Raw genomic sequence first — 25,532 nt, forward strand, 5'->3', positions numbered from 1 at the left:
TCCCAAACATAAATGTTATGTCATGTTAAATCGTACAGCGCTGTCTAATGGGCTCCCCAGTTATATAAGGGTTAAGTACAATGCGCAAAAGATGTAAATCAGGAGAGCTTGAAGTCAAATGCAACCAGAGGTGTCTAATGACACTACTGGTATCGAACCTGTCCGGGGAGGATTGTGAGCCGTAGGTCTAGGAACCAGCTGCGGAAAGCGAGGTGTACGTAACGGATGACCGGTTTCGCCCGATCACGGGCTTGATCACTCCGTATAGAGTGGTGTGCTGTCCGGCGAGTTATAAAACCCTATCCGGGCAGTGACGTCAATAGGTCACGAGTTAGTGGGCGGTGTTGAATAATAGTATCCTTTGTCTCCGTCTCCCCTAGCAGTCTAGTAGGTGCATGTATCGGATAGAATGTTATTATCATTGCCCAGTAACGTAGTCCTATACGGACACTGCTCTGGACTGATTTGTGCTAGTATGTGTCGATTTGACAAATAACATCAAAGCACAAGTATTACAGAATATCTGATGCACTGCCCTGGACTGATTTGTGTTAATATGTGTCGATTTGATACAAAACATCATAGCAAAAGTACTACAAAGTATCTAATATAAATAGAATTATGTTAATTTTTTTATAAGCCATAATGAGAATTGCATTAATGATGTTTTGTTAGAGTACTATTGAGCAAATAAAGAGACAGGAATATAGGAATATCAAAAAGGGATTATTTAAAGTTATCTCTTTTACATATCTCTATAGATTTACCAAATGTTTTACACTAATTTATATTTGTAACCGTGGAAATCAGAAACCCCCTTGCGAAGAACAGGTAGAACAGCAGCCCTAACTCACTCACTCACTCACTCACTCACTCACTCACTCACTCACTCACTCATCACTAGTTAGGAAACTGAAATTTAACAAAGGTATTCTTCATGTGGGAAATAGAAAAAACTATGCAATTAGAATGTTATTAAACCTCTCCTAAGGTGATGAAAAGGGGGTTGAAATGATTACATCATTACAAATGTGTGGCTTGCTTTGTGTGAATAATAACTCCCAAACAATCAAATCAAAATTTGAAATGCACCTCCAGTGTGTAGAATGTAATAAACTACAAAAATGGTCCTGTCACATTTTACCATATCTGCTACGGGTGCTCCTCCGGTAATGCCAAGAACCATGGATTAATATTTACTTACATTAAGACGTCTCAAATTTACATCTCTATAGTTTTACCAAATTTTTAACACTATGAAAATCAGAAACTCCCATGTGAAGAACAAAGAAATCTCAAGTTGAGTTTATGAATGTTGTATAGGTATTAGCGAAAGAAAGGGTCAGGGAAGGAGACAAGGGTGTTTAGATACTGGGCTTCAAAAAGGGGGGAAGCTGCAAGTGAAAGTAATTAAAACAGATAATTAACAAATGCCACCAACAGTAAAACCTACCCTGCAGTGTTATGTGCAGTGCACCCTCTGCACAGACTTACTTATGGCCCTGATATCTATAAATATACATGCAAAATACCTCACTCACTCACTGACTGACTCATCACTAATTCTCTTACTTCCTGATATGTTGGGATGCTGAAATTTAACATTGGTATTCTTCAGGTGGGAAATAGGAAAACAACATAATTAGAATTTTAATAAACCTCCCCTAAGGGGGTGAAAAGGGGGTTTACATAATAACATTATTACCAATGCATGGCATGCCTTGTTTGAACAATAATGCCCAAACAGACAATTGGATCAACATTTGGATTGTATCTCCAGTGTGTAGAATTTAATACACTACAAAAATGCAAAAGCATTCACTCACTCATTGACTTCCTGACTCATCACAAATTCTCTTACTTACCTATATGTTAGGAGAATGAAATTTAACATAGGTATTCTGCTGGTGGGATATAGCAAAAACTACATAATTAGAATTGTAAAAAACCTCCCCTAAGGGATGAAAAGGGGGTTGACATAATTATGTCATTAAACGGATTCCCAAACACAAATTACAGAATCGCACACACAGATTGCAGTGCAGATTAAAAAAGAAATATAATTTACATCATAATTCTGTCACAAATTCAAATAATGGTTTATTTGATCTTTAGTGAGAGGTGTTGTCCTAACACCAATATGTAGTGAAAGAAAGAATTTAATATAAAAGCATAAAACACAGTCTTTATATAAGCAGGTTACAGAGTGGGAGTCTCATGATAAGCGGCGCTTGCTAGAGTCAGATATCGGGCTGCATACTGGGAAAAACCAATGAAATATGCACGCCATGTCCTCTGTCCATTCATAAACCATTATGTGAATTCATGACAGAAGTATGATGTAAGTTATATATCTTTTTTAATATGCACTGCAATCTGTGTTTGCGATTCCATAATTTGGGAATTCGGTTAAAAATACCATTACATGCCAGCGGGTGAGAACCCTAATGTAAGTCTGTTTATAACAGGAGCTGTTTATATGAAGAGTTGTTTCAGTGTTACAGAAGCAATCATCCGGATTTTACATTGTATCACAGCGCCAGAAATCCAGTATCACTTTTTGAACTATTTGGATGTGTTTAAAGTATAAAGGGTGTAATTTCACTGAGATTAGGCTGCAATGTGATTTAGGAGTGCAGGTGGTTCATCTTGTTTGCATAATTATGTCATTAACAATGCATGGCTTGAATTACATGAATGATAATGCACAAAAGGATGATCAGATCAAAATTTGGATTGCATTTCCAGTGTGTAGAATTTAATAAACTACACAAATGGTCCTGTATATTTTTACAGTATCTGTTACTTGTACTCCTCAGGCAATGCCAAGAACCATGAATTAATATTTACTTACATTAAGTGGTCTCAAATTTACATCTCAATAGATTTACGAAAATCAGAACCTCTCGTGCGAAGAAAAGGTAGAACAGCTAGTGTGTGTCTATATATACAGGTTGAGTATCCCATATCCAAATATTCCGAAATACGGAATATTCCGAAATACGGACTTTTTTGAGTGAGAGTGAGATAGTGAAACCTTTGTTTTTTGATGGCTCAATGTACACAAACTTTGTTTAATACACAAAGTTATTAAAATATTGTATTAAATGACCTTCAGGCTGTGTGTATAAGGTGTATATGAAACATAAATGAATTGTGTGAATGTAGACACACTTTGTTTAATGCACAAAGTTATAAAAAATATTGGCTAAAATGACCTTCAGGCTGTGTGTATAAGGGGGGTAATTCCAAGTTGATCGCAGCAGGATTTTTATTAGCAATTGGGCAAAACCATGTGCACTGCAGGAGGGGCAGATATAACATGTGCAGAGAGAGTTAGATTTGGGTGGGGTGTGTTCAATCTGCAATCTAAATTGCAGTGTAAAAATAAAGCAGCCAGTATTTACCCTGCACAGAAACAATATAACCCACCCAAATCTAACTCTCTCTGCACATGTTATATCTGCCCCCCTGCAGTGCACATGGTTTTGCCCAATTGCTATCAAAAATCCTGCTGCGATCAACTTGGAATTACCCCCCAGGTGTATATGAAACATAAATGCATTCTTTGCTTAGATTTAGGTCCCATCACCATGATATCTCATTATGGTATGCAATTATTCCAAAATACGGAAAAATCCCATATCCAAAATACCTCTGGTCCCGGGCATTTTGGATAAGGGAGACTCAACCTGTATATATATATATATATATATAGAGAGAGAGACCAGATAGCCCGGCACTCCACTAGCCACACCTTCTGTATGAAACATATCTTGCTGGGGTGCCTTCCTAAACTCCAAACAGTCCAATATAAGAAATAAATGTAGGCAGCACGCCACAGGCTTTATGAAAAGAATAACAACGTCCTTTATTCCAATGACGTTTCTAGGTAAACCCCCGTCTTCAGTCACAAACGTGTATACAAAAGACCAAACATACAGATGCATATATACCAACCCCCAAGTGGACAATTAGATATGGTTCAATCTCACCTGTCTGCCGCTGCCGTCCGAGGCTCTCCCGCACGTCTAAATAATGCGTCACAGGGAGAGAACAACATCATTGGGCAGCGACAGTCAGGCGAGACCAAACAGGCAGTCCGGTTGCTTAGCAACCCGTATATACAATTGTATCCAATATCATATAATAAAACAATAAGTTTCACATTGTAGTCACAATACCATACTTGAATAGCCTGTTTTCTATAAACAACCCACATAAATACAAAGACATACATAATAAAAACATATATTAACCGGCTAATAGTATTCCTATATAGATAAATAACAATACCATATATTTAGAGTCCAGATCGGCCATAACAATACAGCTACAGAAAACACTGTAGCCCCAATGTCTCATTGAGACCTTTTGGAGCCACAGTGTCCAGTGAGAATATCAACCTACTTTCTTTTTGCAACAAGATTTTTGCTCGAGCAAAGTGCCAAGCTAACAGCTGGTCACTGGTGCCTGTAATAAGGGCTTGCTTAATGGCACTTCTATGGAGGGCCATGCATTCCCTAAATTGCCGTTGAGTTTTTCCCACATATGTAAGTCCACATGGACATATCAACATGTATAACCCAGTGCTGAAGCCGTGCCTCCACCCCCCTGCCTCATGCCGTGAACATCTCAGCTTTGCTTGAATACTGCCATCAGGCTACCTCCCACTTGCCTGCACCTCTTGTCATCTGTCTGTCGCCCCTCCCCACTAGATTGTTAGCTCTTCAGAGCAGGGCCCTCTTTCCTCTTGTTATCTAAGCACTCGTCTCGACACATTTCACTCGCCACTCTCCACTACTCAACGACCATCTTTATCCTGCTAGTCAAGGCTCATCTCCATCTATTGCCACCAGCCTCTAGTAGTACGATGATCACTCCATCAATACTTACATCTTAGCTGTATTATGTCTTGAGAACATGTGGTGCTCTGTTACCTGTACTCTTTCTGTTATTTATTTACTGTAATGCTATGTTTTGTCTCCCTGTACTGTCCTTTGTACGGCGCTGCAAAACACATGTGGCGCCTTATAAATAAAATGTAATAATAATAATAATAATAAACAACGTATGTTGTAGTACATGTAACAGTATGTTTGATTTTAATTATTTTTCCCGTGTGTGGGTGGCTAAATGTCTGCCCCGATATTTGTGTATATCAGGTTACACATCCTAGGCATCTATAACAGCCTGCCATTTTTCTCAAAAAATGAGATAGAAATTTCTTCTTACATAGATCAGTTATATCCAATTTGACTATTTGGTCACGTATATTTCTGCCCCGAGTATAGCTATGCAGTATTCTACTGTTATGTAGTAAAGGTAAATCATGATCAGTGTTTATTATAGGCCACCATTTCTAAACCTGCTTGGTCGTTAAATCTGTACCAACTATATATTTGTTGACCCATGGAAAACATTTATTGGGTGTTTCTTTAATATCTCTCTTATGTTTACTAGGTAGCAATGTATCCTCCCTAGGGGTATTCAGAGCCTTTACCTTAGTTTTTTCCAAAAGTCCCTTATCATATCCCCTATCTATAAATTATTCCATCATATTATCTAAAGCCTCTAATGTGTCTTCTGGGTCTGAGGTGATTCTCCTAACTCGTAACAATTGTGAGTAGGGAAGACCTTGTCTCAATGCCAATGGATGGAAACTGTCATTTTGTAAAAGACAGTTCCTATCTGTCTCTTTAACATACAGTGATGTAGATAATTTACCTTCCCTCACCGTAATATTAACATCCAGAAAATGTACATTCTGTTTATCTACTTGATAAGTCAATTGATTGATCCACATCTAGTTGTCCACTTGGGGGTGGGTATATATGTATCTGTATGTTTGGTATTTTGTATACAAGTTTGTCCCTGAAGACATGGGTTTACCTCAAAATGCCATTGGAATAAAGGACATTGTTTTTCTTTTCATAAAGCTTGTGGAGTGCCGCCTGCATTTATTTCTTATACAGGTCGAGTATCCCATATCCAAATATTCCGAAATACGGAATATTCCGAAATACAGACTTTTTTGAGTGAGATTGAGATAGTGAAACCTTTGTTTTTTGATGGCTCAATGTACACAAACTTTGTTTAATACACAAAGTTATTAAAAATATTGTATTAAATGACCTTCAGGCTGTGTGTATAAGGTGTATATGAAACATAAATGAATTGTGTGAATGTAGAGACACTTTGTTTAATGCACAGTTACAAAAAATATTGGCTAAAATGACCTTCAGGCTGTGTGTATAGGGTGTATATGTAACATAAATGCATTCTGTGCTTAGATTTAGGTCCCATCACCATGATATCTCATTATGGTATGCAATTATTCCAAAATACGGAAAAATCCCATATCCAAAATACCTCTGGTCCCAAGCATTTTGGATAAGGGAGACTCAACCTGTATATATATATATATATTTGTGTGTGTGTGTGTGTGTGTGTGCACCTATGTGTGTTCATGCTGTCATTTTCTATGATGTTTGCAGTGTTGAATGTGGGTAAAAAATTTTGTGAGTAAAGACTGTACCCCCATGACTTTATAGAAGTATATTAGTCATCAAAAACAAAGTGCAGTATTTAGTGCTCTTGAAAGGTGTTAAATGGCTGACTTTTGCATTTTGTAAGAATATTGTAAAAATTTAAAAAAGAAAGTGTTTTCCAGCAAATGAAATGCTTCAAATCAATTTGGGGTGCATAAAAATGCATGCAGGTTTATTTTTACGTCTGTTTATGATACTTAATAATTTGATAAAATGACCTTGACTCCCACCTGCAAAACTAAAAAACTGTCCCAATCCATTCTTCTGCAGAATATTATCCCAAAAATGACATGTCATTATCAGTCAAATAAAGCTACGTAAAACTTCTACTGGGTATATTCCATTGAAGTCGAATCCTTTCCGACATGAATTGTCAGAAAGGATCCTACAAAGCACTATTCAATGAATGGCCAATTACACCAGGATTTGGCCATTCCCGACAATGTCATTTCAACAATTTTTAAAGTCGGAATGACATTGTCGGAAACGGGGCAAAAAACGTCAGAATTTAGCCACGTTTCCGACAGAAGCATGCAGATCGATGACTATTCCGATGATCTATGTGCTTTCTGGAAATCCCGACTTAAAATAGGGCTCCCCATCTTACTTAAAATAGTTATTATATTAATAAAATAAATAATTATTAACCTCAATATCATTCATTTCTACTCATTTCCAGTCTATTCCGAACACGTCACACCTCACAATATTGTTTTTAGGCCAAAAGGTACACCAAGGTCGCTGGATGACTAAGCTAAATGACACAATTGGGCAGCACAAATGCCTGGTCCATTTAGGAGTGTCACTGCAGTGTCAGACTGGATGGCACTTTTAAAAACTAGGCCCCAAAGAGCACATAATACAAAGAAGAAAAAGAGGTACAATAAGGTAGGTGGATGACTAAGTTTAGCTACCCAAGTGGGCGGCCCAAACACCTGGCCAATCTAGGAGTGGCACTGCAGTGTCAGACAGAATTACACTTTTAAAAACTAGGCCCGAAAGAGCACATAATACAAAGAAGAAAAAGAGGTGCATTGAGGAAGCTTGATGACTAAGCTAAGCAACACAAGTGGGCAGCACAAACACCTGGCCCATCTAGGAGTGTGCCCATCTAGGAGTGTAGTCTAACGTAGCATCTAAATGAGGAAAAACACCTGTAAACTACACTCAGCTTGTCAACCTGCACGCCAAATATGCTGAGAGTGGTTTACGCATCCTCGGGTTTCCCTGCAACCAGTTTGGAAAACAGGAACCTGGGGATGAAGCTCAAATAAAAGACTTTGCTGCATCCTACAAGGTAAAATTCGAGAATTGCAGTCTCAGACAGGATGTCAGTTTAAAAACTAGGCCCTAAAGAGCACATAACATAAAGAAGAAAAAGAGGTGCAAGATGGAATTGTCCTTGGGCCCTCCCATCCTCCCTTATGTTGCATAAACAGGACATGCACACTTTAACAAACCAATCATTTCAGTGGCAGGGTCTGCCACATGACTGTTGCTGAAATGATTGGTTTGTTTGGGCCCCCATCAAAAAAGAAGCAATTACTCTCTCCTTGCACAAACTGGCTCTACAGTGGCAAGATTCCATCTTCATCCTCAGATTTCCCCCCTACAGTGTTTACATCCTCATCCTCACAGAGAAATAATAGTCAAACAAAAAAAAAACACATCATTTAGGTGTCAGTGGACCTCTTATGCTATTACCCAAACTTTCTAAACTTAACAATGACTTATGATGAATGCTCAGCAGATGATGTAAAAGGGAGAATGTTCCAAGGTGGTTAACATCCTTACCCCAACTTATTATGGATTGACAAAGGCAACAGATGACTTGATACCTGTTGTCCAGATTTGTGGAGAAATAATTCCACCCTGAAGAGGTGGCTTTTTTGGTATTTTGCCCAGGCATGACAATGGGCTTTTTCATCCCATGGCCAACAACTGTATCCACTGGTGCCTTATTCAAACAAACCACATCGCCATAAGAATCCTCATTGTCAACTTCCTCTGCAGTGCCATCTACACCCATATCCTCCCCATCATAGTGTACTTCTACAGTGATATCCTCAATCTCAATATCAGCAACTGGACTGGCGGTGCTCTTCCCAGCACTTGCAGGAGGTTAACAAATGATGGTAGGAGCCTCCTCTTCCCATTTAGTGTTGTGAAGGTCAGGCCTAGATATCGCAACCACGGACAGTGCCAGCACCCTGTATTTTTACAACACCCCTGTTATTTGACAGCATACAAGACAGGGCCAGTGTACATTGATTTTCACTGTACCCTAGAATTATTACAGCATACAAGACAGAACCAGTGTACAATGATTTTCACTGCACCCTTGAATTTACAGTATACAGGGCCAGTGTAATTTTATTTGAACAGCAACACCCCTATATTTTATAGAATGCAGCAGTGTGCTTTTAATTTTTAACAACTGCACCTCTGACTTTTTACAACATACAGGGCCAGCAGCACCCCTATATTTTATAGCATACAGCATTGTGCTTTTAATGTTTAACAACTGCACCTCTGACTTTTTACAACATATAGGGTCAGCAGCACCTCTATATTTGACAGTATGCAGCAGTGTGCTTTTAATTTTTAACAACTGCACCCCTGAATTTTTACAACAGTGTAATGTTATTTAAACAGCAACACCCCTATATTTTACAGCATCCAGGAGGACAGTTCCCCTGCACCCTGTACAACACAGTGACAGTGAGGACAGCAACCCCTATGTACAGCTGTAGCACATGAAACACCAGTGACAGCCAGGACATTCAGGACAGCACACTTAACACAGCACAGATACACCACAGTGACAGCTGCAGCACATGAAACACCAGTGACAGCCAGGACATTCAGGACAGCACCACTAACACAGCACAGATACACCACAGTGACTGCTGCAGCATCCCTACATAGCACATACTAACCAACCCAATGCCACCACTCACAAAGAAAGACAGAGGTCTGTCTGCCTCACTCTCCAAGTCCGGAATTAAAATGTCGGTGACATGTGGCTGTTTATATGGGATCCAAAACCTGCAAGAATCCGACAGCAGGATGATGATGTTTTGTGTCATTCTGGTTTCCAAGTCTGATGGGAAGACCTGAGCCGGACTTTTTCTGGGCTTGGGACATGATGTTCGGGAAGGGGGGGGGATATTCGGTTCCCAGGGAACTGAACCCACTCATCTCTAATTTGCACCATATTTGCCTACAGTACTTTTGAAAAATATTTCAGGGAGATTGTGAAAGTAACACCTATAAGCTTGGATGTGTACTGCTGCATCTGTGAGGTGTGTCATAAAAATAACTTTCCTCCAAATCTAAATAAGCCCCAAAATAGTTAGTGAGATCTGCTTGTTGATAAAAAGAAATACCTATAATGTGTTTAACAAGTGGTTCCATATACAAGTGGCCATGATAAATCTTATTTAAAAATACATGTAGCCATAGGGATCATTGTGCCTTTTAACCAGTGATGGAAATGGCACTGATGATCCAATTTGAATGTACTGTATATATCTCTGGTTTCCTTTTGTTAATGGAGGTAAGGAGCAATCAGGTGGATTTCTAGACTTTTCAGGGAGTCAGGTAGAATGCTACTATTTCACAGAGTCTGCCTGACAATCAGGTAGAGTTGGCAAGTATAATTGGCACCGATTGGTAAGAATTTGATAGGGAGCATTAGCAATTGCTGTAGATGGCTGCCTTCACTGAGTGTGCCCTTTAATGCCTTTAAAATGATCATTATTGATTTTTTTCTGCTTTAAACATTAGTGAACCGTGTAACCCTGCTTAGTATTTTTATGAATCTTGCCAGTTTTTGAAACCTTCAACAATTTTTATAACAGAAGCAGTCTCTGATATCTGATAAACTGATACAATAAGAATGATGGAGAATCATACAGTATAGTCATATTATACTGTAACAGGAAATACTGTAATAACATAGAGCTAAACATCCCTCAATGAAAGGTTTGATTCATGAATGTTTACAGTTTGATTTATAGTTTAACAGAAACAAAAAGTAATACAACACAAGATGAGAGAAGAGAGTCACTGGGCCATCAGATTTTTTTTAACTTTTAATATATAAAAATATTGCATACATATATTATTTTTCTTTGTTTTGAATTTTTATTAGGATAATTAAGATTATTTTAAGTTTAATAAAATAATTGAATTGTGATTATGACAAGTGTAAATATTTTGCCTGTTTTGTAAACTTTATTGCTATTTTAAATACCCTTTATTTCTAAGCAGAGAAGATAGATTGTTGCATTGATAAGAATGCATGCATAGACTGATAGACCTGCAAATCACTAAACTGTATGCCCCTGGAGTATTCTAGGTCTTCAGAAACAGAAACCTGACATTTGTTTCAATTGGAGCTTGACTCTCCTTGAAATAGGTCGTTTTGTAATGTCACATATTAATATTGTATTTTTATCCATTAACTTTCATCCAGTGTGTATCTTCAATTCCTCAGAGGTTCAAGGGTGATCTTGTAATCTTTTAGTACCACAATTTGTTATAAAGTTGTTTTCCCATAGAGACAGATCTTTGTCCTCTTTTTCCCACATTCACAATCAATCTACGTGTATATGGTTTTATACCAAAATCTTGTTAATACTATCACATGTAATATGAAGAAAATTACTTTGAAAATTCTTCTAAAATAATTAATTATTCTTTCCATTCAAACAGAATTTAGTGGATTACATTGGTTATAGTTTGTAAAAAAAAACACAAACTACATTTTTACACTTTAATTGTCACCATAATGACTATTTATGCATGAAAAAACTATGGCTACAGAGTTATTCTTTAATGTTCATATATTAGCTGTAAATATACAGATTAGTCATCTCATTTTAAACCTAAAGATCTGCATATGTAATATTATGGGTCCAAAATGATTGCTGACTGCTGGACTTTAATCAGAACTGGTGCGAAATTCGATTATTAAATGACCACTATTACCTTGTGACAAGTCATCACTAATTTTGGGATCAAATTGTGTATGCAAATGCAATTTATTATCTACAGTAGATGTATAATTTGTCCAGAATGGGTAGAGAACTGGACACTCAGCATGAACTAAGTGCAATCTACATTGTTCACCATTCATAGACCTATAGGTACAGGAGCTGTTATCACTCATTAGATAACAAAGATGCCAAAGTTCTATTTTCAATAAAACAATCAAGACATGATAAAGTACATTAAAAATGAACTAATTAGGAAATATCTATTGTGAAAGGTTGCACCGAAAAGCAGATTTTTTAATGAAGCCCTTCAGGGGAAAGTACTCAGTAGACTAAGCTTTTAACTTTATACATATATCATATATTCAGATTTTTCATCTTTGAAGAAACATTATACTGTTTCTCCATTTAAAGCCTGAGGAAGGCTATTTGAATACCTAGTGGATGAGCTATTACCAAATGCATTTTTTAATTGCTGTGCATTAGTTGCAAGATGTTACCCAATTCTAAAACATAACAAATATTCTAAATAGTGTCAAACACTGTTAAGGAAAACATCTTGAGAGATTGCACAGAGTCAAACTATAGCTGCTACTGAAGTTGATTGAAACTAAAGAGTTGAAACCAGATGTACAAGATTATATAATAATAATAATAATAATAATAATAATATTGCCCTTTTTATATTACTATGATTATTATGATGATGATGATGATGATGATGATGATGATTATTATTTAGTATTATTATTATTATTATTATTATTATTATTATTACTATTAGTAGTAGTAGTAGTAGTAGTAGTAGTAGTAGTAGTAGTAGTATTAGAATTATTTTGTTTTATTATTATTATTATTATTATTATTATTAGTAGTAGTAGTAGTAGTAGTAGTAGTATTACTTATAGTAAATTCTCAGATATTCTTATTATATACAGTTTTTAGTGGACCTGTTTCAAACAAATTGATAAGTACTAAATGATAAGATAACCAGTAAGTAATATGTGGGCATTCAGGGCTGTTTCTAAACAATTTGGCTACCAGTATGAGCATTAAAATAGTCACAGCTTCCCCCCACCTCTTTCCCAGACATTCAAAATTGCACTCCACCCATAGATATGAAAAAAAAATTGTGCATGCCAAAGGGGCATGCCCTCACTTAAACGTGTGTGGTCTCACCAAAATAGGCATGGCCTCACAAGAAAAGAGGAGGTTCCACCCCAGTTTTTGACTCTGCAACATCAGACTACCACTGGAAAAAAATTACATTGCACCATATTAAGCCCCACACAATAATATGTGCCATACACTGCAATGCCTGTGATACATGATGTCCTACAGTAAAGATTCTAATTATTTTTAAATTACCTGCTTGTTGCCAGGGGTTTCAAGTGCTGGGTGTCATGCTCATTGCCAGGGGCTTTATGCACTGGGTGTCATGCTCATTGCCAGGGGTTTTATTCCCTGGAATCCATGCTCGTTGCCAAGGGGAATGCTCATTACCAAGGGCAATGCTAGTTGCCAAGGGAGTGTAAGTACATTGGCTGGTGGGCCCGCAAGCATAGATTTCCCACTCCCCCTCCTCCCTCTTCCCTAACACTACTCTGCTCGGAGGGGGGGGGGGGGGCAGAGTTTCACGGAAAGATATGGTTGCATTGTGATGTCACAATGCAACCACGTCATTCCATGAAACTGCCACCCCCGAGCAGAGTAGTATGCTAGATGGATGAGGGGGAGCAGAAAGAGCCACAAAGTGTCGCAGTAGGCACCCCATGTGATCGTACAGCTCACCCGCCGCAAGAAATGGTACTGCGGGCATTTATATGTTTGATATGGTAAATTAATAACACTTGTTATCAATGGAAAAACAGAAAATATATACAGGTTGTAGGTAGAAGAATAAGGCCTTTGGAACGTGCAATCATTTGCAAACCACTGCTGCAGTGACATATGTGATCCCTATTGTTTGGATTATTATCAGAAGTTCATATATCCAAATAAATAAACTAGTGTGACTTACTTTTGTCTATCATTCCTTCATACACAAGTGTCTCTTTACTGCTTTCTCTGAGACTAGACTAAAAAACTTCCCTGATTGTAGGAATCTTTTCAAAATTGAAAGAGTTTGTTTATAAATATAGCACACAACTGTCAGTGCTTTTCATTTTGTATTGCTTCTTATCTTGATAAGTATTCAGATACCTTACCTGTTCTGTTCTGTGATATGATATGGAATCTCCCTTCAAACTTATTTCCTCATGCTGCTGTCATAAGTTTACTGTGAAATATGCATGAACAACTGAGCCATCTCAGCCAAGATGTAGCAAAACTAAAAAGGTTTTGCTCGTCCAAATTGACATGTGTAGTAGGGAGGCCAATCCCAGGTAATTTTTTTCAATCTCGGGGTTCGGGATTGAAAAACTCTCAATCCCGGGATTCCCGGGATCCCGGGATTGAGTTCGTCAATGAAAATATTTTTTATTTTTTATTTTTCTAACATAAAAATGAGTGACTAGTACAAATAACATTTATGGCCCAGCAGCACAGGCCCTCAGAAAAATATTTTTTATTTTATTTTTTCACATAGGCCTGTGTTTGGCCATGAATCTTATTTTACTCCTGTGGTGTTGGGGCTAAACCGAGGCCTCAACACCACATGTATATCAAATAAATAACATTTATGGCTCAGCAGCAAAGGCCCACATAAAAATAATAACTCATTCATGGCCCACCCTGGCCTCAGCCCCCTACAGGAAAAAAAAAACTGTCAGGGCCGCCACCCACCCCAGCCCCTAAACACCATAAGAATTATTAATAAAAAAATAACATAATTATGGCCCAGCTCGGGAAAATTATAAAACTGTCACCAACCCCCCGGCTAAGCAAAAATATTCAGTGACTCACCATTCTCCAGTCTGGCTACACTACAGTCCTCTCCAGAAGAACAGCAACAGTGGGGGGGGGCACCTTTATTTCAAGTGGCACTATATCACTTTTTGATTTGGCTCAGAGGCAGGCTGGCAGGACAGGACAGGCAGCGCAGCATGGCTTGCCTTTGGCTTTTGAAATTTGGGAGAGTCTGTAGTCTCTCAGTGACTGTCAGTGTGGTGCAAGCAGGGCAGTCTGTCTCACTGGGTCCCACCACTCCTCCTCCCAACTTTCTCCTGCCAGGACTGATGATCCCTCTACACAGAGCCGGCCCTAATCAATATGATGCCCTAGGCAAGATTTTGGCTTGTACCCCCTAGCACCGCTTCTAGTTCCGCCTCTGACCCTGCACCCCTTTTCCATCACCATCACTCCTCAGTCATAGCAGTCCTCATTTTGGTGATCCTAGTAACTATATTTTAAATAGGAACAGAGTGCACAGTAGTACAACTTTAACTTATATACTTTACTAACCACAGTAGTGCCCTTTATTCACATTACATCACACTGAATTGCTCCTTAGTTACATTACACCACACCATATTGCTCTTTATTCACATAAGACCACACAGTAGTGCCCTTTCTATACATTACGCCACACAGTAGAGCACATTATACACATAATGCCACACATTAGTAATGCCTTTATACACATTATACCACACAGAAATGCCCCTTACACATATGACACACATTATTAATGTCCTTATAAACATAAAGCGCCTTACACATTATGCCAACCTTTATTAATACCCTTATACACATAGTGACACACATAATGCCCCTTATGTGGCACTACACTTATGTTGCACATTATGTAATGCATTTACATTACAAATATAATGTCCCTTACACATATGCCAAACACTATTGCACAACAATCCTACCCACACACAGCACTCACAAGGCCACTAACACTGTGAATTCTGCCTCTGCTTGGATACAGATGTGTCCTCATACATCTTGTCTCAATATGCCATGCTGCTCCCGTCCAGCTCTGCTAATGCTGGGCACCTTTTTTTGCAGAAAATGTGTCTTATTTTCATTGTTATGTGACTATGATGCACAGGCAGCTTCTGCTGATTAAAATGATATGTAGCATGCCCATATTCTGTGTGTGTGACTGTGGCTATATCCAGGGCCGTTTCTTGGGGCAGGCGAGCAGTGCAACCGCACTGGGCGCCCGCCACGGCACTAACTGTGGCTTCCTGCTTCCCCCTCCTATTTCTCCCCGAGTAACCCGCTCGGGGGGCAGAGTTTCACGGAATGACGCGGTTGCGTCGTTATGTCATGACGCAACCCCGTCACTCCGCGAAACTCCCCCCCCCTACCCCGAGCGGAGTACAGAGGGGGATCCAAGTTAGGAAGAGGGAAAGGCCGGCGCGAGGATTGACTGGTGAGGCGGGCCGAAGAGCGGTAATCGCCTCTGTAAGTATTCTCTCTCTCTCTCTCTCTCTCTCTCTCTCTCTCTCTCAATGTGTAAAATGGGGACACCTGTCGTAATGTGTAAAATGGGGACTCTTGCCTGCCGTAGTGTGGGGATTTAATGTATCAAGGGCATTGCGGTGTGTGGCATAATATGGTGCAGGGGGCATTACTGTGTGGGGCTTAATATGGTAGAATTTTTTTTTTTCCTGTGGTGGTCGTGATTTGTTGGAGCAGGGTCAAAAACTGGATTGTGAGGTAGTCTTTTCAGACGAGGCCCTTCCCATTTAAATGAGCAACACCCATTTAGATGAGGCCACGCCCCCTTGCCGGGTGCACGCGCAAGTTTTTTTTTTCTTCATCTAGGTGTGTGGGGGGAGGGGGGAGGGGGGGGCGCATTTTTAAATCTCGCACTGGGAGCCAAATTGGCTAGAAACTGCCCTGGCTATATCTGCATAAGAAATGCTACGTTACAGTAATTTCCAGGAATACACTGTAGTGTGGCATTTTGTATGCAGATACAGCCGCAGTCACGCAAAATATAGACATGCCACATATCATTTCAATCAGCAGAATCTGCTTGTGCCCCTAGGCATTTGCCTGGTTTGCCTATACCTATGCCGGCTCTGCCTCTACATGTGTGGCACACTGACATTGGGGCCATGCCACGCGATCACTCACTGCTGTGCTCTGAGCAGAGAGCACTCCTCTGCTTAACATCGCTGGCAGGCGTGGCTGTAAGGAAAGGCTGGTGTGGGATTGCACTGCGCTGTGCAGCGCTGCATGACCTCTGATGTCACACAGTGCCGTGCAGAGTCACTCAGCTGAGCTGCGTCTGAGCCGAGGGTTCAGGTGGTCAGCGCTGCCTGGGATATTTATAAAACCAACCACGCACGTGCAGTTTAATCCTGAAATCCCAGGATTGAATGTGGCACATCCAATCCCGGGATTCAAATCCCATCAATTTTGGCCCCAAATCCCGGGATCCTGCCGATCTCAGGATTTGCCACCCTAATGTGTAGGTTATGCTAAGATAATTTTACATATTGGTTAAAAGTAAGGCTTTTTGGTACTTAATTTGATACTTTTTCTGATTCAATCGTCCCATAGAGGTGCTGGCAGTATGTGCTAGTAAATGAGTTAAGGTTTAACCCCTTTGATAATTGGCAAAAAAAAAGATGAATAGTCAAATTTCTTTCATTTTATATTTGTTGTTCCTTAAAGTATTATGATAAAATCCCTTCACATATTTATAATGTCACATCACATACAGTACACACATTAATTTACTTTGTGAACTATAAACATTTATACAACCTACAATATTTGCTGGCATGAATGCTGTACATTCTATTAAAAAGAATTATGAATAGAGGGGTATGTCTTGGGCAGCTACCTAAGAAGACGTGTCTGTGGAGAGCTCTGCAGACCGCAATCAGTAAATTGCCTTTTTTTCCCCTGCCAGAACTGTCTGAGTCCCCACAACAGTTATCTCTGTCTGCCCTTCTCACCCTGAGTAAGCGGGACTGTGTAGCTGAGCCGGGGGATGGGTTTACCCATCCTTTCAGGTTGTGGCCTTGCCGCCTCCCTGAAGCCGGGACATATATTTAGCCACCTCTGGCTGGAACCGGATGTTTGCTGGAGTATGGCTTTGCACTCCTCATTGCAGCGCTGCACCTGGACTTCTGTGTAGCATCCGTTCTGCTCTGGAGTGACACCAATCTCCTCACACTGCGGGTCCTGTGGCACGGCCAGATTGAGCGGTCCACGACGGAGATAATGGGTGTTGGCCATCTTGGATGATGGAGGTGCCTGCACTGCTGCAGAGTTGAGGGCTAAATCCTGTGCTGGCTGCGGAGGAGAGACACAGACAGTGAAAGCAGGTCCTGTGCCCGTATCAAGAGACATCAGTCTGACCGGAGAGTGGTGAGTACAGGAAGGGACTCACAGCTCTCCTGGTGCTCCCCCCTCCCTCCCCACTTCTGCCTTTTGTATATTAGCACCTCCACAGTCAGGTGTACTGGAAGCAGTGGATCCCTTTATTACATAAGCAGCCAGTGTGGTGCCCTGCTGCCCTGTTTGGGCAATTCATAAGGAGGGACATCTGTGCCAATAGAAGTGCATCCAGTGGCTTCTTACTGAAACCCTGCCCATCATGTACCTCTCTGTTGTATAGCTGTATCCGGCCTCAGATCCTAGGGTTTTGCGGTCCCTGGGCGAAATTTTCTATTGACCTTTACTAGCCATGAGGTGCGGATGCCAATACTCCCGTATTTCCTGATTGCAAGGGGTCTGCACCTGCTTGCTATGTTCTGAAGTTACCCCCCTTCTATTCACCCAGAACCGCTACTGTTTTGATTGTTTATTATACTTTTTCTGGATTTATCGCACTGTGTCCAAAATTAAAAAGTGGGAAAACAAAAAAACTCCCAGAAGGGAATTATGCAACATCTCTCATGCACGGCGACGCGTTTATTCTGATTCACCACCTGCCTCTCTGGTGGATTCTCTCAATGCAGGTGTCATGCTTGGCAACTCTTTTGCGAAGTGACATTCAGGTCATGATGGCGGACTTGAATAAAACCCTTACCTCAAGTTTAAAGCAACTATTTGCTGATCAATGCAGTGAACTGTCCTCCCTCTCTAGTCACACTGGCGCTGTGGAATCTAAAGTGGACTCCAACTCAAAAGTTTTGCTGGAAACTTCCCTGGACATTAACTATCTCTACAAAGAAATTGAGTTTCTTTTCATCGTGACAAGACCGCAGATCTTGAAAATAGTGAAAGATGATGCAACCTTCGCATTTGGAATGTCCTGGAAACGGTCGCAAGTCAGGACCTTGAACTGTACCTTAATCCCTTGTTCCAGATGTTAGTCCCTGTCTCAAAGCTGTGCCACATCAAGCATGCTCATAGAGCCCTCTGACTGAAGCCCAGGGACGGCAACCCTCCCAGGGATGTGGTGCTAAAATTCTTGTCTTTTAAAACTAAAGAACAGTTTTCTAACTCCAGCCAATCGATGTCTCGCATGCTCTTCGAGGGGTCCCAATTGCAGGTTTTTCTAGATCTGGACCCTTCCACCATAATTAAGTGCAGGGAATTGCGAGACACTACAAAAATCCTCCGAGATAATGTATACAATTACAAGCTTGATGATGTGAACAGTCGGTAAGAGATCCTAAAAAAGGGTCTGATCTGATCCACAGACTCCAGCTTTCTGCGACTGGGATTGGCTGCTCATCTGTTAACCTATCCAGGCCTTAACTGGGTTCTTTTTGCAAGTTGCCTGAGGTTCCACCTTTTGTTTTTGTTACTATTGACCTCCTGTACAGTAACTGCTGCACCTTGTCTGGGTTCTTGGACTTTTTGCTAATTTCAGTGAATATGCTCTATGATGCTACCATGTTCATGCTCTTTTAACTCTATACACCCACTTGTTCCCGTGATCGGTATATGCAGTGCTGGAGGAAGACAGTAACATTTATTTTCTTTGTGTTATCTCATTTTTACATGTGAAGATTGCTGTTCTTGCTGTATTGTTATGAAGTTCTGATTGCAATAGTCTAAACTGTTTGCCGTTGTATTTTTTGTGTTTTGTAACTGTAGTTTACTGTTCATTCATTATTGTGGTCAATTTACTTTAGTTCCGGGTGGATAGTTCCTAGCCCACTTGCTTACCCCCTTCTTCTGGGACTTAACTGAGAGCTTCTTTACCCCTCAGCTCTCTTAGTTTTCATTTATCGGATACCTTGTATATTTTGTATAGCCCTCCCAACACCTGGGTCCAATAGGTTTGCTTCTTGTTAGAGCTAACCTGCTTCCCTACCCCCCGTGGGACCTGCCATTTGTGAACCCACTCCTTTGTGGAGTTATATTGTTCACATTGTCCTTTCCCCTCCCCTGTAACCTTCCCTTTTTTCAATACTGCTCACATTATGTTACTTTAGGCTATCACCGCTAGATTTAGAGTCAACTAAGGTGTCTGCGTCCTGCTACTGCCAATATGTCTATGCAAGTACTTTCTATGAATGTTAAGGGTCTGAACTTGACCCACAAATGCTCTGTCTTATACAAAACACTTAATATCCACTGCAGGGACATTGTTTTTCTTCAAGAAACCCATTTTAAACAAGGGTCTTACCCTATGCTTGCTTCCAGGCACTTTCCCACTGTACTGTATTCTTCACATACTTCAAAAAAGAATGGGGTGGCTATTATGTTGAGGACTACGGACCCATCCCAGATGCTCTCTACTACAGTAGATAAGGAAGGATGGTATATCATTTTGGTGTGTCAGGTGGGTCCTCAAATCATGACACTGGTGAACCTATATGCCCCTAATGTGGGCTAGAATGGCTTATTCCGCAAACTCTATGTTGACATACAGTCCCTTTCACATGGTAATTCTTTTGGCATGTGGGGACTTCAACTCTGTAATATCCCCTGAGTTGGATAGGAGTAGTCCACACCATTTCCCTATTCCCCGCCAACACCAGGGGAATCTCACGAAGCACATTGCTGAGGCTGGCTTATTTGACACTTGGATGGCCCATTACCCAACTTTCAGGGACTACACTTTTTTCTCTAACCCCCATGGCTCATATTCCCATCTCAACATGATCCTTGGTTGAAGTGGGATATTACAATCTCTATTGAAAGTAGATATTATTGCTAATGTTTGGTCTGAACACTCAATAGTTTTGGCTTCCATCAATCCTCTAGGCTCTTTGGGCAGTTGTCCTACCTGGAGGTTGACTGAAACTCTTCTCCGCATCCCCACTTTAAAGACCATATCAAGTACCTGTCACAACTGAGGGCCTGAGCTGACGGGAGGCAGCCTCAGTTGTAGGGGCTGAGATGTACCGGAACCTGGGAGGTTGTATCAGACCCCTGGACATGTAAGTAACATGAATAATAACTGCCCGAAGGCGTGACCACGACAACTTGGATAAAAGTCAATGATGTTTATTATGACAACTCCGCAACACAGCAGCAGTAAAAGAAAACGTAAAAGTCAGCAAAGAATAAATACAGTTCCTGGGTACTACAGGATGGCAGGAGCCACAGGGCACTGGTAGTGTGAGATAGTTCTTATAATCTTCTAGATGGAAAGTCCTTGCCAGGCCCGACTGTAGCAATGGAGATAACCCAGGATTGTGCCAGCTGGTGTTCCAGGAAAAGCTGGGTTGCTGAAGATAAAACGGCTGCTGTGGATACTGGCTGGAACCAGACTGTTGTTAGCACGGAGTGGATACTGGCTGGAACCAGTTAAATAATAAATGAACTTGGGAGCGATGAAATATGAACTGAAATGTAGAACTTGAGAGCGGAGAAATAATAATACCGGTGGAGAGTGGTAAAGTGTAGAAAGGACACCGGCCCTTTAAGAGAAGCTGTACTCTGCTGGAAGCTGAGCTGGAAGCAGGTAATGTTGTAGCTGGAAACAGATGAATCCACAATGGATTGGAGAGTCAGGCTACACCGCAGGTGGAATGCTGGTGCGGGTCTCTATGGTGGAAGTCTTGAGACAGGAGCTGGAACCTGGAAGACAATCACAGGAGAGAGACAAACAGGAACTAGGTTTGACAACCAAAGCACTGACGCCTTCCTTGCTCAGGCACAGTGTATTTATACCTGCAGCAAGGAAGGGATTGGCTAGGCAATTATGCAGATTATCAATACTGAGAACAGATTGGTGGAAATGATCAGCTGACAGAATCCAAGATGGCTGCGCCCATGCAGACACTTGGAGGGAAGTTTGGTTTGTAATCCATGTGGTAATGAAAACAGTAATGGCGGCGCCGGCCACCGGAGACAGGAGGCGCCAGACTGACAGATGCACATCCAACCACGCGGACACAGCGGAGGCCGCGGCTGACGTAATCGCCACTCAGACACTCTGCATGCAGAAGTTCAGGGATGGCGGCGGAGGCCGCGGGAGACGCCATGCCAGGTGTAATATGGCGTTTACTGTGACAGCGTCCCAGAGTGACAGGAGAGGATACAGGAATGTACACATCAGGATAACAGATGGGATCCGGTCCTGGAGCGCTGAGCCAGCCTTAGGAGGCATCTGATGGGTAAGAAATGGCGTCCAGATACCCGGATCGTGACAGCACCCCCCCCTTTAGGAGTGGCCCCAGGACACTTCTTTGGCTTTTGAGGAAACTTGGAATGGAATCTCCGGACCAAGGCAGGAGCATGGACATCAGAAGCATTGGTCCATGAACGTTCCTCAGGACCATAACCCTTCCAGTCAATAAGATATTGTAGTTGACCGTAACGGTGACGTGAGTCCAGGATCTTGGCCACTTCATACTCAACGCCTCGTTGAGTTTGGACTTTCGGAGTTGGAGGAAGTGAGGAATGAAACCGATTCAAGATCAGCGGTTTCAACAGGGAAACATGGAATGTCCTTGGTATTTTTAAGAAGGGAGGCAACTGGATTCTGTAAGCAACAGGATTGATGACTTGTTCAATCTTGAAAGGACCAATATAGCGAGGTGCAAACTTCATACTGGGAACTCTTAACCTCAAATTCTTCGTGGATAACCATACCCGATCACCCACCTTGAGAGCAGGAACTGCTCGACGCTTCTTATCCTCAAACTTCTTGTACCTGAACGATGCCTTGAGCAGAGCTGATCGTACGCTCTTCCAGATATTGGCAAACTGATGCAAGGTGATATCCACTGCGGGAACAGAAGTTGCTGAAAGCGGTTGGAACTCAGGGACTTTAGGGTGGAATCCAAAGTTAGTGAAGAATGGTGTTGAAGCAGATGAAGAATGATACTGGTTGTTATGACAGAACTCGGCCCAGGGAAGTAATTGAACCCAGTCATCTTGAGAGGAGGACACATAGATGCGGAGGAAGGCCTCCAAGTCCTGATTCACCCTCTCGGTTTGATCATTGGTCTGAGGATGGTAAGCCGTGGAAAACTTTAGCTTGACTTGGAGGACTTGACATAAACTTCGCCAGAATTTGGCTGTGAATTGAACTCCTCGATCTGAAATAATTTCTTCAGGAAGACCGTGGAGTCGGAAGATCTCTTGTATGAATACTTGAGCCATCTTGGAAGCTGACGGAAGACCGGTGAGATGAATGAAGTGTGCCATCTTGGTGAACCGGTCAACTACCACCCAGATGGTATTGAACTTGTTGCACATGGGTAAATCTGTAATAAAATCCATCGACAAATGGGTCCAAGGTCGACGGGGAACAGATAGTGGAACCAGTTGCCCCGCAGGCGACTGGCGGGATACCTTATGTTGAGCACACTTTGGGCAAGATGCAATAAACTCCAAGACGTCCTTTTTCAGAGTTGGCCACCAATAGGACCTAGAGATAAACTCCAGGGTTTTTTGGATACCTGTATGTCCGGCAAAACGGGAAGCATGGGCCCAATGCATGAGCTTCTTCCTTAGCATCGGTTTCACAAAACTTTTCCCTGATGGGGGCGTAGAGTCCATCCCTACCGTGGAGAATGCCAACGGATTTATAATAGGATGCTTGTCTGAAGACTCTGACTCATTTTCTTGCTCCCATGAGCGGGAAAGGGCATCGGCCTTGCGATTCTGAGAGCCCGGACAGAACTGGAGTTTAAAGTCGAACCTGGAAAAGAAAAGTGCCCATCTGGCCTGACGAGGGTTGAGACATTGTGCGCCTTTCAGATATAAAAGGTTCTTGTGGTCTGTAAGTATGGTGATTGAATGAGAAGCTCCCTCCAACAGATACCTCCACTCTTCTAGAGCGAGCTTGATGGCTAGCAACTCCTGGTCGCCAATGGCATAGTTGCGCTCAGCTGGGGAGAACTTCCGGGAGAAGAAACTGCAAGGGTGTAAATGGCCATCTTTAGCCCTCTGAGATAACACCGCTCCTACTCCAACGGAGGAGGCATCTACCTCTAAGATGAAAGGAGAGTCGATGTCAGGCTGTTTCAGAACAGGCGCAGAGATGAACCTTTGTTTTAAAAGATGAAATGCTTGCATGGCTTCTTCAGACCACTTGGACGGGTTAGCACCCTTCTTAGTGAAAGCAGTAATAGGCGCCACAATGGTGGAAAAGTCTCGTATAAACTTTCGGTAATAGTTGGCGAACCCTAAGAACCTCTGGACCCCTTTGAGGGTTAAGGGTACCGGCCAATTTTGGATTGCTTGTAGTTTCTCAGGATCCATCTCTAGTCCGGAACCGGACACAATGTACCCTAGAAACGGAATGGACTTGACTTCAAAGACGCATTTTTCTAATTTGCAATAGAGATGATTGACACGGAGACTATGTTTCTATGTTTCTATGTTTCTATGGAGACGGGACAGAACCTCTTTAACCCAAAAACGATGTTCCTCTAAATCGTTGGCAAAAATGAGGATATCGTCTAGATAGACCACGACATGACGGTATAGAATGTCTCTGAAGATCTCATTGACAAAATGCTGGAAGACAGCTGGAGCATTGCTCAATCCGAAGGGCATGACGAGGTACTCATAATGTCCGTCACGGGTGTTAAAGGCGGTCTTCCACTCGTCACCCTCACGGATCCGGATGAGATTGTATGCACCTTTCAAGTCCAGCTTTGTAAAGATGGTAGCTCCGCTAACTCTGTCAAAGAGCTCAGTAATCAGGGGTAAAGGATAACGGTTCTTGATGGTAATGTCGTTCAAACCTCTGTAGTCGATGCACGGCCGCAGACCACCATATTTCTTTTTTACAAAAAAGAAGCCTGCGCCGGCTGGAGAAGAAGAAGGTCGAATGAACCCCTTTGCTAGGTTCTCTTTAATATATTCCTCCATAGAATGCGTCTCAGGCAGAGACAACGGATAAGTTCGGCCTCGAGGTGGAACCTTCCCTGGAACGAGATCAATCGGGCAGTCCCATTCTCTATGAGGAGGAAGGATATCAGCAGAAGCTTTACTGAACACATCCGTGAAATCTTGATATGGAGGAGGTGGAACATCAGACGACCTGGGGGAGGAAGAACAGACAGGCAATACTTTAAACAAACATGTCTCAGCACAGGAGGAACCCCATGCCAGGATTTGCGTAGTCATCCAATCAATTGTAGGATTGTGAAGACGGAGCCATGGAAGGCCCAGGACCACAGGATGTGTGGCTCTTGGAATCACTAAAAAAGAAATAAGTTCGGAATGAAGAACTCCCACTCTCAGACGAACTGGTAGAGTCCTTAAAGAAATAACTGCATCAAAAATGTTGCTGCCATCCACGGCAGTTAAAGAAATGGACGAAGGAAGTCTCTCGGTGGGTAGGGACCACCGTTTAACATAGGCTTCGGTAATAAAGTTCCCAGCTGCTCCGGAATCAAGGAGGGCAATGACGTTCCGATAACGTTGAGCAACTTGAAGCGAGACTGGGAGATTACAATCTTGAGGAGATGGAGAGGAGATCATTACTCCTAGCCGGCCCTCTCCTTGGCGAGCTAGGATTTGGAGTTTCCCGGACGTTTGGGACAGGCATTAATGGTGTGAGACGGAGCTGCACAATAGAGACAGAGAGACTCGGAGAGACGTCTTCGGCGCTCAGCAGGAGTTAAACGGGAATGGCCAAGTTGCATGGGCTCATCTTTAGATGGTGACAGTTGACGAGGAGGAGGAGCAGAAGATTTTGGAGCAG

General features: G+C 41.7%; 1 protein-coding gene across 1 annotated transcript in view; it reads right to left on the bottom strand.

The window, feature by feature from the left end:
• Window positions 1-25,532, bottom strand: part of LOC135050755 (protocadherin-9-like) — a 1,419,038-nt gene that overhangs the window by 227,852 nt on the left and 1,165,654 nt on the right. The gene's annotated exons all lie outside the window — the stretch shown is intronic.

Source organism: Pseudophryne corroboree, chromosome 2 (assembly GCF_028390025.1).
Source record: "Pseudophryne corroboree isolate aPseCor3 chromosome 2, aPseCor3.hap2, whole genome shotgun sequence".
In the NCBI taxonomy this organism is placed as follows: domain Eukaryota; kingdom Metazoa; phylum Chordata; class Amphibia; order Anura; family Myobatrachidae; genus Pseudophryne; species Pseudophryne corroboree.